We start from the raw sequence: 16,975 nt of genomic DNA, 5'->3' as shown, positions 1-16,975 counted from the left end.
GGAGTGTTGTTTGAGTAGTGGTCTGACTTCGGTGTGTTTCCAGGAGCCGGGAAATGTTGTGGTGGTGATAGAGGTGTTGAGCAAAGTGGGGAATTCCTTGCCAATCCTTTGGTTTCCAAGATTGAAGATGTGGTGGGGGCATGGGTCTGTGGGAGTTCCCGAGTGGATGTATTTCATGGTGAAGGTACTATCCTGGGTGTAGAGAAGGCTCCAGGTAGTCAGCCTGTGGTTTGTGTAGATTGCAATGGTTTCACATCTTTCTGGGAAGTCTGTAGGTGTGAGTTGGGATTTGAAGTTTCTCTATATGGTTACAATCTTGTTGTGAAAGAAGTCAGTGAGGTTGTCACACTTCTCCTGTGAGGGTGTGATGCTCTTTTTGCTGGCAGCCAGGTTCCAGCATTGCTTAAAGAGGTTAAAAAGTTCCTTGGTGTTGTTGGCGCTGGTTTCAATGGTTGTGACTAGGGCTGTCTTCTTTGCTACCCTCAGCAGGCAGTGGTGGTAGAGGTTGAGGGAGGTTGAGGGAGGTCTTGAAGACTGCCCTGTTTGAGGTGTCCTTGCTGTTGTGTCATCTCCTCTCCAGCTGTTTGCTGTCTCATTGTTCTGTTCTTTGGTGTACCAGTTGGCCTTTTTGGTGGATTGTTTTCTGGATAGTGCTCTTGATGGGGATGAAGCATTCAAGTTCTTAATTCCCTGTTCGAGGTTGGTGATGGTAGTGTGGTAGGAGGTGTTGAGGGCATTCATCCAGCTGGTCTTTGAAATTTGTTCTACCTCTAATGGGGGTGGGGTCATCTTGGAGGTGGTGGTGGAGGGCTGGAGATGCTGAAGTGGCCAATGGAGTGATCTGCCCATGTGACTTCTGTGATCTGGCAGTATCTGATGCGGTTGCTGGAGGTGAAGATGAAGATGGAGTCCATGTGTCCTGCGATGTGTGTAGGGTCGTGCATGATCTGGGAAGACCCAAAGCTAATCATACTGTCGACTTGAGAAGGGGTGTTGTGTTGTTGTTGTTGGGGTCACCGATGTGGAAAGTTATTTAGTCCTTGAAGTCTGAGGTTAGGGGTACAATGAAGTCTTCGATAGTGTAGCGGAAACTGGAACACCAGCCTGGGGATCAGTATGTTAGGGTGCCTCTAATGGTTGCGTTGTTGGCGCCCATGTGGAGCTTGAAGTTGAGATGTTCCATGGGGTGGTGGTGTTGTCGATGGTGGTGCTTTGTATTGGCTCTTGGTGAATGATGGCTGTTCCTCCTCCCAGCTTGTTGGTAAAGTCCTGGTAAATGATGTTATTTCTGCAGAGGATCTTTGTGGCAATGTCTGGAGTGGATGTGAGGTTGAGGCAGGTCTCAATGAGGAAGATGATGTCGGGTGTGAGGGTGGCGATAAGGTCCCATAATTCGGTTGAATGCTTGCACATCGAGCGCGTGTTGAGGAGTAGGCAGAGGAGTCAGTGTATCGCTTCTGGCATTGTTTGATAAGAGGTCAGTATGGTGCTTTGTGACATGTCAGTGGTAGTGCTGGTGCAGAAGAAGGTGCAGCTGGCACAGCAGAACGATCCTACCATAGAGTGTGGTGCGACGTGGCATCAGCGTTCGTGGGATCATCCGGTGTTCACGTCGTATCTGTGGGTGGGCCGGGAGCCAGGGGTCCTGGCACGGTCCTGGCATGGAAAGGCACACACTGGCTTACCTTTGGCAGGTCTTTGGTGCAACCGCTGTGTGGCCACTCTGTGCCCTGCATTAAGTAGGTCCTGGGAGGAGGGAGGGTCAATGGGTGGCGGTGGGTGGACTAGTCGGCCAGATCGAGAGGTCTGAGGAACAAATGCAAGTGGAGTGTCTGTTTTCTGCATTCGTCTCTTGTTGACCAGGACCCAGGCAGTAATCGAAGACTTTCCTGAGCTCGTCGACTCAAATCAGCATATGTTTTCATTTTGCACTTTTGAGAAGTGTCTGCAACATGAACCTTATCAGCATTCAAAGACCGGTCCACTCTGGCAGTTTGGTTCCAACGGATCTCCAAAATTGAAAGGTGGTGGGACTCTCGCCAGGTCTGGAGTGAGGAATTGAACATTAAGCACGGAGGGCTTGACACAGGGCCTAGTTTAACTCAATCCCCTCTATTGATGCTCACTGAATTACCCTTTGGAGGGTACCTATAAATCGTTCCACAGCACCATTGGCTTTGGGCCACAGAGGTGTAATCTTTTGGTCTATGACATTTAGTCTGACCATAAACTCCTTGAATTCTTTGTTATTGAACAGCGGACCATTGTCAGATTTGAGAATGACGGCGATAGGCCACGTTGCAATGATGTCATCCAGGCGCTGGATGACCTTGTCATGGGTAGTTGATGATAACTCCTCTACTAAAGGAAGCGTCATCAATAACTACCATGAGATGATGTCCTTTTCCTAAGGGTCCAAATAAATCAACTGCAGCTCTTTCCCAGGCATGTGCAGGAAAGTCAGACATTGTCAGTGGATGTTGAGTCAGTTTGGGGAAAAGGCAGTTGCAAAGAAGGCACTCTTGTAGTTTCCTCTCCACTCGCTCATCTAGGCGCAGGAACCACACTCGGTATCTCAGGGCTCTTTTGGTGGCTACAATGCCATGGCGTCCTTCATGGGGTAGTTCAATGACTTGCTGACTTAGGCTCTCAGCTATGGCGATTCTCAGCCTCTACAACCTACACCTTCCCTCGTCACAAATAGTTCATCCTGTACATTTTTGAATGTTTGAAGTTCAATCTGGTCAGCAGTAGGTCAAGCACTCCTCTTCCATGATTCAGTTGAAATGATGTCTTTGAGGATCAGCATGTTCTTATCGGCATTGGATGGGGCTGATGGCGTGCTGGATTTCACAATGAAGCTAATGTGCGCCTCAGCTGTTTTGGATGCCGACCTATGCCTCTGTAAGGGTACTCGTTTAAAATAATCAGCAGGGTTCTCATTTTTATCCGGTTTGTGTACGATGGCAGAGCCAGACTCTTTCTGCTCCAACCCCCCCATCTCAAGCCAGAGCCCATCTTGGCTTTCAAGTTTCTAAAAATAGTGAGCAGCAATTGGTGGCCTGCACCGACTAGTCAAACTTTTCCATATAGAAGCACATGAAAATGTCCGCAGGCCCACACTACAGCCAGACTCTCCTTCTCTGGCCGAGAATAGGCCCGTCTGTGTGAGACAGGCTTCGACTGGTATAGGCCACAATGTGTCTCTGAGCACTCAGATGACCATTATGTTGAGCAAGGATTGCCCCCAGCCCCACCAGGCTTGCATCCGCTATGTTCTGAGTATGCAACGTTGGGTCGAAACAGGACATCTTGGTTGCATTCTGAATTGCAAGTTTTATTCTTTTGAAGCTGTGATCACATTGCGCAGACTACTGGAAAGGTAAATTTCATTTTTCAAGTCTCTTAATTGGTCATTCACAGTAGCAAATTCACGAAGGTACCATGAGCAAAAACCGGCTGTGCCTAGGATGGATCGCAGCATGGTGACAACTTGTGGGAGCAAGTAGCTGACAGTGCTTGCACTTTATCGTGCCGGCATGAGCATGATGAGGATTGACTTTGTTTTGTTTTTTCTTGTCTTAACTGATGTTTCTATTTGCCATAGTCGGCTTGGCGAGAATGCTTTTGGAACCTTCGGGCATCCATTTTCTCTTTTCGCTGTGATGTATTTTGTTTCTCTTTTGCTTTGCAAACCAATAAGAAGTGCTTTTCTTTCCTGTAACCTTTGCACGTCTGTCCTATGGCCGGACATTTACCTTCATTGAGAAATGAAACCCACATTGGAAATACAACTTTTATTTGTGAACACGTCTACCTTGTACTTGTGCTTGCACTTTATGACCAACATGGATTCATTTTTCACAATTTCTGCTTCCTTATCAGCAGATTAGTGGTCAGCTCTTTCATCGGCTTTTGCAGCTATTTGTGCTTTTTCAAAGCTGAGTGTCTTTCTCAATATGCATCTTCTGAAAGAGTCTGAAAGCCTGCCATCGATGACTCACAAACGTACGGCTTCTTCATCATTAAATTCACTAAATTTACATTGTTTGATAAGCACATCAAGTCTTTTAACAAACACATCCATTGTTTCACCATTTTGATGTCTTGCTTGATTCAAAATGTATCTTTCATAGTCGACATTCGGTATCGGATTGAACTTGGTACCAAATGCTTCTTTGATCGGAGGGTACACTATTGCATCAGTCTGCGAGATTATCTTCAGCACTTCTTTTACTCCGTCACCGGCAAGGTTCTTTAAATACTTAATGATTTTCTTAATTTCTACTTCTTCTATGGATCTGCGAAATCTTCGAACCTCTCGATCCATGCGGTCCACCTGGTGCCAATATTTTGCTTCTTGGCAGTGTTGAAGGCCAGTGGTGGTTTCAGAAACACAGCTGCATCGTACTTCACGCTCCCTTCTCCAGCCATTGAAAATATTTACTATTCTGATAGCTTTCATTGCACTGGATGCCACTTGCCACTGTGCACTAGTCTGGGGTCGGCACACCTGATTCTAGGTCATGGTGCACTTCCCTTGCTCGTGCTGGTAAGTATGTTTGTACTTTTGTACATGGTACTCGCTGTCTATAGCATTCACTTTGCATGGACAATGGCTTTGTGTTATGGCACAAACCAGTATTTCTTCTTTCAGCCTTACCAACAGATTCTGGTGGACTTTTCGAATGCATTCCTCTACAAGGCCTTCAACTTCTTCGAGAGCCGTATGAGGGCTGGAGTGGGGTTTCGACGGCACACATGCCAACTTCGAACTGCTTCTCATTGATTTGGGCACATGTTGCACACATGAGTCGTTTGCTGTATCATTTAATACTATCAGGGAGAGCCGTCTTGTTTCTTCGGGATACATACCCCTTACTCGTTGCCAGTTGTAGTGTCCTATCTAGCATGGGAGCATGCATATGAACATGCCACACACACAACTTTGTAACAGACGTCTTTATTCCTCAGCACTGCACTCTGATCACTTCATAGCCATTAATAACCACACTGTAACACCTCACAGCAAGTTACATAATTCCTCTGTTGAGTCCACCCAGAACCGCAAGGGTCCAAGCGCACATAGTCTCACGAAAATACACCACCCAACTATATTTCTACCCTCCTTGACTGCAGCATAGATTTTAGTTGACATTGACCTCCCAAGACAAGACACAATGTCTATGAAGGCCTCAACCATATCGATATCATGATCACCATAAGCTTTACAAGTTCGGTGTGCTGAGGATAACATTAGATAACAACTGAGGTAAGTCTTGATTGCTATTGCAGCTGGTCTAATTACCTGACTGAACGCTGTGCACCTCGGTAATCACATTTTGGTCACCATTTCCAGGTAAAATAGTGTTTGAGGCATATCTTTGTTGTTACACATGCTTTGCATACTCCTGTCATCTATTGTTGGGTCTGGATGTTTGCAAGTTGTTTTTGAGCGGGGAGGTCTTTCCCAGTCGCGAGGCGGGGTGGCTCCTCTTTCCGGTGATGGTGCGCATGGGCATCGACTCCATTGTTAGATTGTCTTCTTTCGCCCTCTGTTTCGGACGTGCTTTGCGAAGCTCTGGTTCAAAACTGCTCTTTGGGATCCCCTCGGTGAGCAATCCTCTGTAACCTCATCTGTATTTTCGTACGTGCTTCATCATTCTGTAGTGCTTGAGTGGAGGTGGAGCCTGTTCCCAACATGGCCGCGTGGAGCTGAGGCTCCGTGGCGAACCCTCTCTCCACCTTCCCGATCGGCATCACACCACTCTGTAATTCCACCCGAAACCAACGTTGCCTCTACCGGAGTACTAGCGGATTCCCAGAAGCCTAATTTCTACCTTCTCAGACCTTGCCTCACTGAGATAGGAGCTGCGACATCCTTACCATCATATACACCATGATGGCTACCGGGGAGCTGTGAGACTGCACCCTGTGCCAAAAGAGCTGTACCACGTCGCCGATGACTGCCATTCCTCAATGCTCCCTTCAACACAGGAGCCTAGACTGAATTTACACCTTGGGCTCCTGATACTGGCCGCTGACAGCAACAAGAGGATTCCGGGATCCCGGGAGGACCTCACCCGCCATCTTGGGAAATGAATGAGCGGTAAAACGGCGGTGAGTGAGGTTCCTCGAGATACCAGGATGGCCCATAGTGAACTCTGGAGGTGGATTGGGCTTGCACCTATAAGGAAAGGACTATCTCCATTGTGGGAGAAATAATGATCCCCGGCAGCGCCTGACTCCAACATGGCACCCAAATTACTATAGCTCCAGGAGGGACAGTGTCGGCCCACCCCAACTGATGACCCACTTCCTTGACCACCAGTGGGGGTACCACGAGATACCTGGATGGCTCATAGCGTACTCTGGAGGTGGACTGGGCTTGCTCCTGTTAGCAATGGGCTATCTCCATCACGGGAGATTAAATGTTCCCGGCCGTGACTCACTCCAACAAGGCGCCCACGGTGCTGTAGATACATGAGAGACAATATCGACCCACTCCAACTGATGACCTTCTTCCTTGTCCACCAGGAGTCTCTGGATTGCCCAAAAACCCTGGCTTGTCTTCACAAGGGGCATGAGTATCACTCTGTGCCTGACCCTAAAATGGCTGCAACTGATCCCATCTAGTTAAGGGGCAAGTCTCGTGGCTGAATAGTCCTGCTGCAGAGTCATGGAGATCAACAGACTCTACTGCCTGACTATAAGATGGCTGCCAAGCTACACACCCTCTCCTTTTTTGCCATCCTCACCATCTCCACTCACACGTGTCTGGACTCTAGACTTTCGGTCACCTCCTGATCCTCACTCTAATCCGGCGGAGCCTGAACCGCATGGCCGATTCCGGGTGGAGTTCCACAAACAGCTATAGGGGAGATTGGCTCTGGCACACCGCTTTGGCCATCCCCTACCCAGCCGGACTTCGGACATATGTCTCATCTTTTTCTCTGCTGCTGTCTCCTTCCTGAGGACTCCCAGCTCCCCCTGTTCTTTTTAGACAGCGCTATACACTTTAGTGTGGAAGTTTCTGTGGAAGCTCCGCCCTTCTTTTATATTTGCTTAGATCAGTAAATACAGTCTTCCTATTGGTTTAAGGCTTGTTAGTCCCTCCTCATGACGATTATGTCGTCATTTGTATCCTTCCAAGGCTACTGGCCCCTTTACCGGCGCACTTCTTTCACGTGGCCTAATCCGTCTGGAAGCGCGTGTGAGCGCATGCCCAGTCCTTAGAAGGAGAGGCGCATTGATACATTGTCACTGCCACACTAAGTGTCAATTCAATGACAAGACCAAAGACTAACAAATTATGCTTATCTATAATTTATCAACGGAACCATCTCACGGTATACGTCACCTAAGACTGTTAGAGCGACATTGATAAAATTGTTAACAGGCAAAGTGTGACAGCCCAGTTCAAGTACTTTGCTGCCTTACACCTAAAATATTGAGAAATTTCGTTAAGTCGTTTGTGATTGGAAGATAAATACCTGTCACAGTGCAGAGGATTGTGGGTATGCGTATGCCCTGCTCAAGTCCCGCAAGACGCTATCAGCAAGTCTACGCGCCCATTAAGGCAAAGTCTCGCGACGTCACTATGCTCGCACTGACCATTCCAGCATTGAGTGAAGAGAGAGGGGCGTGGCCGTGCAGCCGCGCTCCCCCCGCATGTGTGCGCATGCCCAGTCCCTTGAGGCCTCCAGGAGGAGGAAAGACGAGAGACAGTACAGACCGTTCAGAATTCCTGCAATGCTTTGTATCTAGCATGCAAGCAGCCGGGAGAGCGCCCCCGGACACCGTTCAGGCGGTGCGCAGGGTGTCAGACATCACACAGGCTTCTGAGCAGTTTTCGGGCTCAGAGCATGTAGCACAAAAATGTAACTGCCAGTGCCTGGCCAGAAGAATGCCGCACAAGACTTCTAGTGCTCCACCACGCCGAGATTAATCGCTTGTGTGCTCATGCCCAGTCCTTAGAGATAAAGGTGCGTTGTTGCGCTTCGTTGTTTGAGTCAGGAAAGCCCAGCAAATTCACTCACACTAAGCGCTAGTGAAGCCAGTGTCGTTTCACTGACAAGACCAGAGGCTAAAATTATGCATATCTATAATGAGTTAACGGAACCAGCTCATAGTATACGTTACCTAAAACAGTTAGAGCGACATTGATAAAATTGTTAACAGGCAAAGTGTGACAGCCCAGTTCAAGTATTTTGCTGCCTTACACCTAAAATAGTGATAAATATCGTTAACTCGTTTGTGAATGGAAGATAAATAACTGTCAGAGTGAAAAGGATTGTGGGTATGCATATGCCCTGCTCATGTCCCGCAAAACGCTATCAGCAGGTCTACGCAACTGATGACGCATCCTTGACTCACTGACTGTGAACGCTCAAGCTGAATGCTGGTAAAAGTGGTTGCAGTGACTGTGCACTTAACGACTCTGAGATGAAGGCATTATAAAGACTGCACTCATAAAGGCTACGTAAGTAAAAGACTTTCATAAAACACAGCAAACTTTTTTTTCGCCAAACACAGCGATGCGATTTGTTGTATTTCAACGCCCTCCTTCCGTTCGCCACTCTAGTTTACTCCAGTCTCTGTCCACTACTGAATCAACACTGTACACCCTCCTCTACTGCAGTTTCTGTCCTGTTCAGTGCATCCGTTCTGCAGGGCCTCACCTTCAACGCTTTCCACCTAGCTGCCTACATTTGTCTCTGCCCTGATTTGCTGCGTTTTCTGCCAAGATTCCCCTCCAAGAGCTCTCTTTTAGTGTGTGTCATAAGACCCCTGCTTCCCACTGCTGCCATCTCTTTTTTTCCAAGTCTTGTATTTTCTGTGATATGCCCACCGAAGGCCCTGATTTCATATTAAAAACAGAGCTTTGTACTATACCATTTCCCACTGAAAGGCAATATTTCTCTCCATGTGTTCCCGTACCTGGCGTGTCACGCAGTTTGGTGCTTACTTTCCCTCCATGTTAAAGAACAGTAGATGCTTTAGCACCCAGGCTAATGTGCTGCATAGCTAAATACATATAAGGTCCCAAAGGCGAGACCGATGCATTGCAAATTCTTGTTATATCTGGATACTCATCTTAGCCAATAACTCCTGCATTGCATTTGTAATCATTCTGTACTTAATGTGGAATTTCTGTAACTTGTAACACACTGTTTCCTTATGTAAAGCGCTCTGATACCTCCCAGTCTAGCCAGCGCTATATAAAACTCAAATAAATAAATAAAAATAAATATATTAGACCCTTACTGTTGGTAAAATAAATATATGATAGTAATAGGTGCAGCTGCATCACACGTCATGTTAAAAGTTACTTTGAAACCTAGAGTTACCTGACATGAAGGTGCCTTCGTTTTGTGAGGAGACGAGGAGTCAATCTCCAGATTCAGGACCATCTATGATAGATCCACAGGACAGGCCCCTTCATTTAAGTCAACACCGTGTACTTTAACTTGGTGTGTACCCAATCTGCGAACATTGTGAAAGTGACCTAATTTCTTGCACTTATTGCATCATTTGCCTATTGCTGGACGTTGCATAAAATGTATTAAATGAAATTTAGATCCGCACCTGAAACTAAAGAAGTGGGGCAGTTCTGCCTGCTCTGTTTTGGCTGCCAAGTGTTGGAACATGCCCCCTCTTCCACCCAGATGCATATCAGAGAAAAACATACTTCAAAAGCAACTGAAAACACGCTCGTTCAAACTGTACATCGGGACACTCTTTTAGTAGCTGTGCGCTTTAGAAATTCATCCACTCGTTACATTGAACATGCCTATTGACTTTGCCCTTCATTTTTACAGCATCATCATGTTCGGATTATCCCACAGCATTAACAATTGGAGAAGATGTTGGAGTGGATTCCTGACCCATCATGCGACTGGAGATCATTGATCGCTCAATGCCTTTGACCAGATCAACAGCCGGTGACAATGGAGGGTCTCTTCAACTGAGTTGCTTTCCTTGTATCTTTTTTGAAAAGCCGCTAAACACAAAATGATCTCGAATTTATATGTCAGGCAACGCTTCAAAATTGCGTGAAGCAGCTCATGTCCTTAATGCTGACATGAATTCTTCAACAGTTTCATCAGTTGTTCGTTTCTTCCTGGAAAAAAATGAAATCTCTCCAATAGAATGCTAGGTTATTCTGAGAATTTGACTCTAAGTTTGCAATCCCTTCTGAGTACTCATTAGAATCGCTGGATTGTCCAGATGTGGCAGCAGCTGGAGGCAAATTATCAAAAACGTGCTGCCCTTCATTTCCCAAATGACTGAACAAAATAGCAGCCTTTCTTTTAGGTTCAAAACCATCTGCTCCAACTGCGATTAAATAGTTTTCTAAAGATCTTAACCAAGTACACCACTTAATCAAAGGCTTGCCAGGAAGTTGAAGCTGAGCTAAATTGTTAGAAGGCATTAAGAAAATTTTGGGGGGATGCCACCATCCAATGAAGAGTTGGTACAGGTAGTGACACAGTTCTGAAAAGTCAAGGAGTATTTCCAAGTTCACTTGAGCCAAATAAAAAAAAGCTCTCCAGTTTGAGAGAAACGTTTGCAGTAAACGTGAAATATCCGAAGCAATCTGGCGCCGGCGTTGAAATGTGAGCGCACTGGCATAACGTCGATGATTAAAGCAGAAACAGATCAGAAAGGTAAAGTTAGCGCCAGGAGGAAATATGCATGTAGGGCAGCTAAGGATTTACTTGTAGGACAGGCATGTAAACTGAAGAAATGATATCAAGGGCATGCACGAGCATTCTGGCTCAGTGGCTCACCGGTGTTGAGGAAGACGCAGAGCACTCGAAGCCGAAAGGAGGAGCTGCACTCGAAACAGCCCAAAGGGAGCCTTGGGCTGTGTGGGCTCAAGGACGTATAGGAGAATCACCCGCAGAGTGACTGCTTCGACAGGTGAAATGATACAGATGATGGCGTAGGTTATCTGGAGTGCGCCGTAGGCTTCGAATTCTCAAAAGTCTCAAATTTGATGATAAATCGTCACCAAATGTTACATAGAGACTTCAGGAGCTAAGCGGATACAGGTACAGCATTTATTCTGTGAATTACAAGGTAATAAATAAGGGGCCGACATGCAGCCTGTCCTCGTGCATCAGATGCCAAGCGAAGACTGAGCAACCAATGCCGAACAGCAGCCTGGGCTATAAAGCAGGAACTTAAAAGGAAACATCGCAACCGGAATGCATTTACTTTCGACAAGTAAGCTTGCTCCGCAATACAATTGCTTGTCATGTGCTAACTATCACATCCTCGACAGACTCCGACAGATACACCTGCCAAAATGCATAGGGGGATAAGGGCTGTAAAAAAGGCAAAGGTGGAATTGGATGTGTTAAATATCAATTCTGTGTGTTACACCTCATTTGAAAGTTGAAAACTAGGATTAACAGGTATTTGCCATATGTGCTAAATGTCTCACCCCAGACTAAGGCCAATTACCAAGTGTGGTAGCTACCTCTTCCTATTCCAGCTAAAAATGGCCACTCAGCTGCATTTTCGAATGGTTAATCTATATAACATACGTATCAAAAATAAGGTTAGTTTATGTTTCCATATTTTTTGGAACAAGGGAACCCAAAGAGGTAGTTGAGGACCTTGGGTAATCGTATAATACAAGCAACAGTGATCCTCAAGAGAAGGGATGATCAACAGATAAATATAGTACACAATCGAAACTATATTCTAGAAGTCCAGCCGGACAACTGATTTAATGATTCAAGAACATATACAATCTTCAAATTGCAATACGTGTGGGACACAGTCCTGTGTCCAGAGAGAACATTAGACATTAACAAAACAAACAAGGCATTTCAGGCAAGACAAAAAATGGAGCTTTGTGAGATTATTCGGTGTCAAAAGCTTTTACGAAACAGCGAATGCACTTTCATAACACAATGGAACAACGTGCATGCTATTTGCAGGGGTCGACGACGTTTCGATCCTATTAAAAGAATTACAGGATCATCATCAGGACTGAGATGTGTACATGCCTGATTTGAACGAAATTGCCTGTGGGGAAAAACAAAAGGGTAGATATAGAGAAAATGGAGGGAAACTTGTTTTTAACAAGAAGGGTTGGCTGACCGCTTAAGATGTATGTATCTACAAGTGCATGCGACTTATGTGAGCATGCATGAATATAAAGAGCAGGGGTAGATGTGAAACGCGTGTGGTAGAACAACGCAAACGATTAGCTTGCCGCTATGAGGTATATTTCATCAAGTACATGCGACTGTTAGGGCATGCGTAATTAATTATGGGACACGGATAGAAAGCGCGGTAGTACCACGCATGGGTGATGTGATAGGGTGTCAATACTTATGCAACTAGCATAGATCAACATCGGTAGAGAGTAGTAGAAACTACGGTGATAGACATGCTGGAATCGTGCCTGTGACCAGCCGAGGGGGTCGGAAACAGTGTGTGATCTCGGGCAGTGAAAATAATGCTGGGTGTATGCAGCCGAGAACAGTGTGTTGCGGTAACGTGCGAAAAATGAATCTGTGACCGTGCAGTGGTGGTGAATCCACTATGCTGGAGGCACTGACCTGTAAACATAGAGGTAAACCGTACAATGACGGAGGCAGCTGCGGAGGCTCGAGGGTCTGAGCCGGGCAGACTTACGCGCGGTAAAAGTTAAAGATGAGCGGCCACTGGAAAAGGAAACCAAGGGTTACTGGTCTGTGACGGGAGCGGCGTGAGTAAGCAGGCGTGTATGGAAAGTAATTTACCTGGAATTTGCCAAAACAAAGGAACATCCGATTGAGAGGTACCCTTGGTAAATGCGGCGTGACAATGCACTGCATGGGAATAAGAACGGGCGGAGTAAGCACAATGCACACTTTCCAGGCAAGGTGGTTGGGAGGTGAGCGGAGGGGAGATTAAGCGCTTACCGTGATACAGCCTGCTCCGACGGGTTACAATTATCCGAGTGGTAGCGTTGCGCGTGCCTAAACCATTTAAATACCGATATGCGTCTGATAGCTAGAGTGGGTGAAAGACGGCGCCATTTTGGAGAGGAAAAATAGACAGAGAAGAAATACAGCGGGAATATAGACAGAACAAGACCTATAATTCTTGATTTAGAAAGAAACTTGTTGCCTCAAAATTACAAATACCATTGCCTTGACTGTATTTAGGACATAAGTGAACGGACATTATCTAGAGAGCTCTTGTGGTGAATTGGCATGGAAAGTAAGACCAGAACATTACTTGCATGTTGTTAAAATCACTTAGTGGACAAAAAATTGTGACATTCAATTAGAAATAATTGTTGTTCACCCTGACAGGAGGGAACATTCAGGTGGGAGATCTTGGTTTTAAAGGAGGTTAGTCCAGTCCTCATTCCGATTTAAACCATTCCTGATGCTGTCAGTGCGGATGATCATTCTTAGTTCTTCCTTATTCAGGATTCTGGCAATGTCTCCACCTCTTGGCGGCTGTTTGATGCATTTCAAAACTGTCCACTTAATGTCAACATCTTTGTGCCCCATTTCGGTGAAATGTTCAACAAGGGGGGCATTTGGCGTTTTGCAGCGTACTCTGCTCCTGTGTTGGCCAATACGCAGTTTCACCTTCTGTGTCGTCTGTCCGATGTAAATTTTGTTGCAGGGACAGGTAATCAAATAAATAACATTACAGGTATTACAGTTTGAAAAGGATTGCAAGGAAATAGACACATTATTGAATACAAAGTCTTTGCCCTCCATAGTGCTACTGCACACATTGCAGTTGCCACATTCGGCATGTCCAATGAGGGGGCCTAACCCCCAATGTGCATCTAAGGTCAGCAGTGGGCTGGAGGAAGGCAAAGCTGCTCTTACAAGATGATCTTTTAGGTTACGGTTCTTGCGGAATGCAAAAATTGGTCTTTCTATTGAGAGATTACCTGCATTCACTACTGGCCAATGATGTAGAATGGATTTGCGTATTTGGTTAGAAACTGGTGAGAAAGTGGTCACGCAGACCAAGCGGTTTGCGTTGGTTTTTTCTTTTGGTGACAACAGTATTTCCCTTGGACAGTACCAAGCGCGTTTTTGTGCATTTTTTATCAGTCTTTTTGGATAACCACGGGCTCTCAGTTTGTTGGTGAGAATGAGTGCTTCAGAGAAATAGTCATGTTTGGAGAAACAATTCCTTCTGATGCGGAGAAATTGGGAGTATGGCAGGGAGTCTCTGAGTGCACGGGGATGGTGGCTTTCGTACCTGAGCAAGGTATTTCTCTCCGTACTTTTCCTGTATAGTTTTGTCAGTAATTCACCATCTGAATGATAAATGGTTAGATCAAGAAATGAGATTTCTGATCTATCATAAGTGTTGGTAAAGTTGAGGCCAGAACAGTTATTGTTGAGCCAATGATTGAATTGGGAGAGTGTGTCCTCATTTTGATGCCATATCAGGAAAATGTCATCTATGTAACGACGCCATATAATTATGCCTGGGAGAAATGGATTGGTGGAATCAAGGATGGTCGTCATTTCTAGATGGTCCATGTAGAGGATCGCTAAATTTGGTGCGAAAACTGCACCCATCGACGTGCGAAAAATGAATCCGTGACCGTGCAGTGGTGGTGAATCCACTATGCTGGAGGCACTGACCTGTAAACATAGAGGTAAACCGTACAATGACGGAGGCAGCTGCGGAGGCTCGAGGGTCTGAGCCGGGCAGACTTACGCGCGGTAAAAGTTAAAGATGAGCGGCCACTGGAAAAGGAAACCAAGGGTTACTGGTCTGTGACGGGAGCGGCGTGAGTAAGCAGGCGTGTATGGAAAGTAATTTACCTGGAATTTGCCAAAACAAAGGAACATCCGATTGAGAGGTACCCTTGGTAAATGCGGCGTGACAATGCACTGCATGGGAATAAGAACGGGCGGAGTAAGCACAATGCACACTTTCCAGGCAAGGTGGTTGGGAGGGGAGCGGAGGGGAGATTAAGCGCTTACCGTGATACAGCCTGCTCCGACGGGTTACAATTATCCGAGTGGTAGCGTTGCGCGTGCCTAAACCATTTAAATACCGATATGCGTCTGATAGCTAGAGTGGGTGAAAGACGGCGCCATTTTGGAGAGGAAAAATAGACAGAGAAGAAATACAGCGGGAATATAGACAGAACAAGACCTATAATTCTTGATTTAGAAAGAAACTTGTTGCCTCAAAATTACAAATACCATTGCCTTGACTGTATTTAGGACATAAGTGAACGGACATTATCTAGAGAGCTCTATACCTTACCTAAGGTCCACAAAAATCAGACAAATCCTCCTGGACGGCCAATAGTTTCAGGCTGTGGCTCGATCTTAGAACCCCTGGGTCAATACATTGACCACTTTATTAAGGACTTCGTACCACTCACCCATTGTTACATTAGAGATAGTATGGCCATGATAAACCTCATTGAACATCACCCCTTTGACCCCTCCTCAGATATTCTCTGTACCATGGATGTAGAATCACTTTACCGCAACACACTGTTCTCGGCTGCATACACCCAGCATTATTTTCACTGCCCGAGATCACACACTGTTTCCGACCCCCTCGGCTGGTCACAGGCACGATTCCAGCATGTCTATCACCGTAGTTTCTACTACTCTCTACCGATGTTGATCTATGCTAGTTGCATAAGTATTGACACCCTATCACATCACCCATGCGTGGTACTACCGCGCTTTCTATCCGTGTCCCATAATTAATTACGCATGCCCTAACAGTCGCATTTACTTGATGAAATATACCTCATAGCGGCAAGCTAATCGTTTGCGTTGTTCTACCACACGCGTTTCACATCTACCCCTGCTCTTTATATTCATGCATGCTCACATAAGTCGCATGCACTTGTAGATACATACATCTTAAGCGGTCAGCCAACCCTTCTTGTTAAAAACAAGTTTCCCTCCATTTTCTCTATATCTACCCTTTTGTTTTTCCCCACAGGCAATTTCGTTCAAATCAGGCATGTACACATCTCAGTCCTGATGATGATCCTGTAATTCTTTTAATAGGATCGAAACGTCGTCGACCCCTGCAAATAGCATGCACGTTGTTCCATTGTGTTATGAAAGTGCATTCGCTGTTTCGTAAAAGCTTTTGACACCGAATAATCTCACAAAGCTCCATTTTTTGTCTTGCCTGAAATGCCTTGTTTGTTTTGTTAATGTCTAATGTTCTCTCTGGACACAGGACTGTGTCCCACACGTATTGCAATTTGAAGATTGTATATGTTCTTGAATCATTAAATCAGTTGTCCGGCTGGACTTCTAGAATATAGTTTCGATTGTGTACTATATTTATCTGTTGATCATCCCTTCTCTTGAGGATCACTGTTGCTTGTATTATAGTTTATGTTTCCATGTCACAGGGAACAGTATATTCCAATCCAGATTTTCATTCGACAGTCACATGTGATCAGGCACTAGAAGCCAATTGAGATGACTCAGTAATGCACCTCCCATAATGCCCTCTTCTCTTTTATACAAATCTCCAATTCTGGGACATGGTGGGTTGATATAGAAGCATTTACTTTCTAAATGCACTCTTGATATCGGTACATCTGGCTTCAATTAGGGCCTCTTTACACGTTGCCTGGAGTGGTACTCGCTCTGAACCAAGTGAAATTTCTGTGAAAAAGTGTCAACATTTTGCAAGAAAAAAGCAATCATTGATTCAGGATCATTGAATTGTGTGGATATTTCCAAGCCAGGCAAAAAAATGCACAGTTCCCGCTCGCAGAAATAATAGGACTTCTGTGTGCCGTATTGTATTTGAAGTTCTGTGGCACATATAATGAGGGCCTAGATGGATCCTTCTCGGGATCCTTATTTTGCAGCTAAAGGATCAACAAAATGGAAAGTAGTGAAAACATAAGTTTGAAAACCTTTTATGGTGTGGAATGAAGATGCAAATAGTAGCAGACGTGCCAACTCACATGGCGCCACCGTGTGTCACT

Source organism: Triturus cristatus, chromosome 3_2 (assembly GCF_964204655.1).
Source record: "Triturus cristatus chromosome 3_2, aTriCri1.1, whole genome shotgun sequence".
In the NCBI taxonomy this organism is placed as follows: domain Eukaryota; kingdom Metazoa; phylum Chordata; class Amphibia; order Caudata; family Salamandridae; genus Triturus; species Triturus cristatus.
This window is presented reverse-complemented; position numbering follows the sequence as displayed.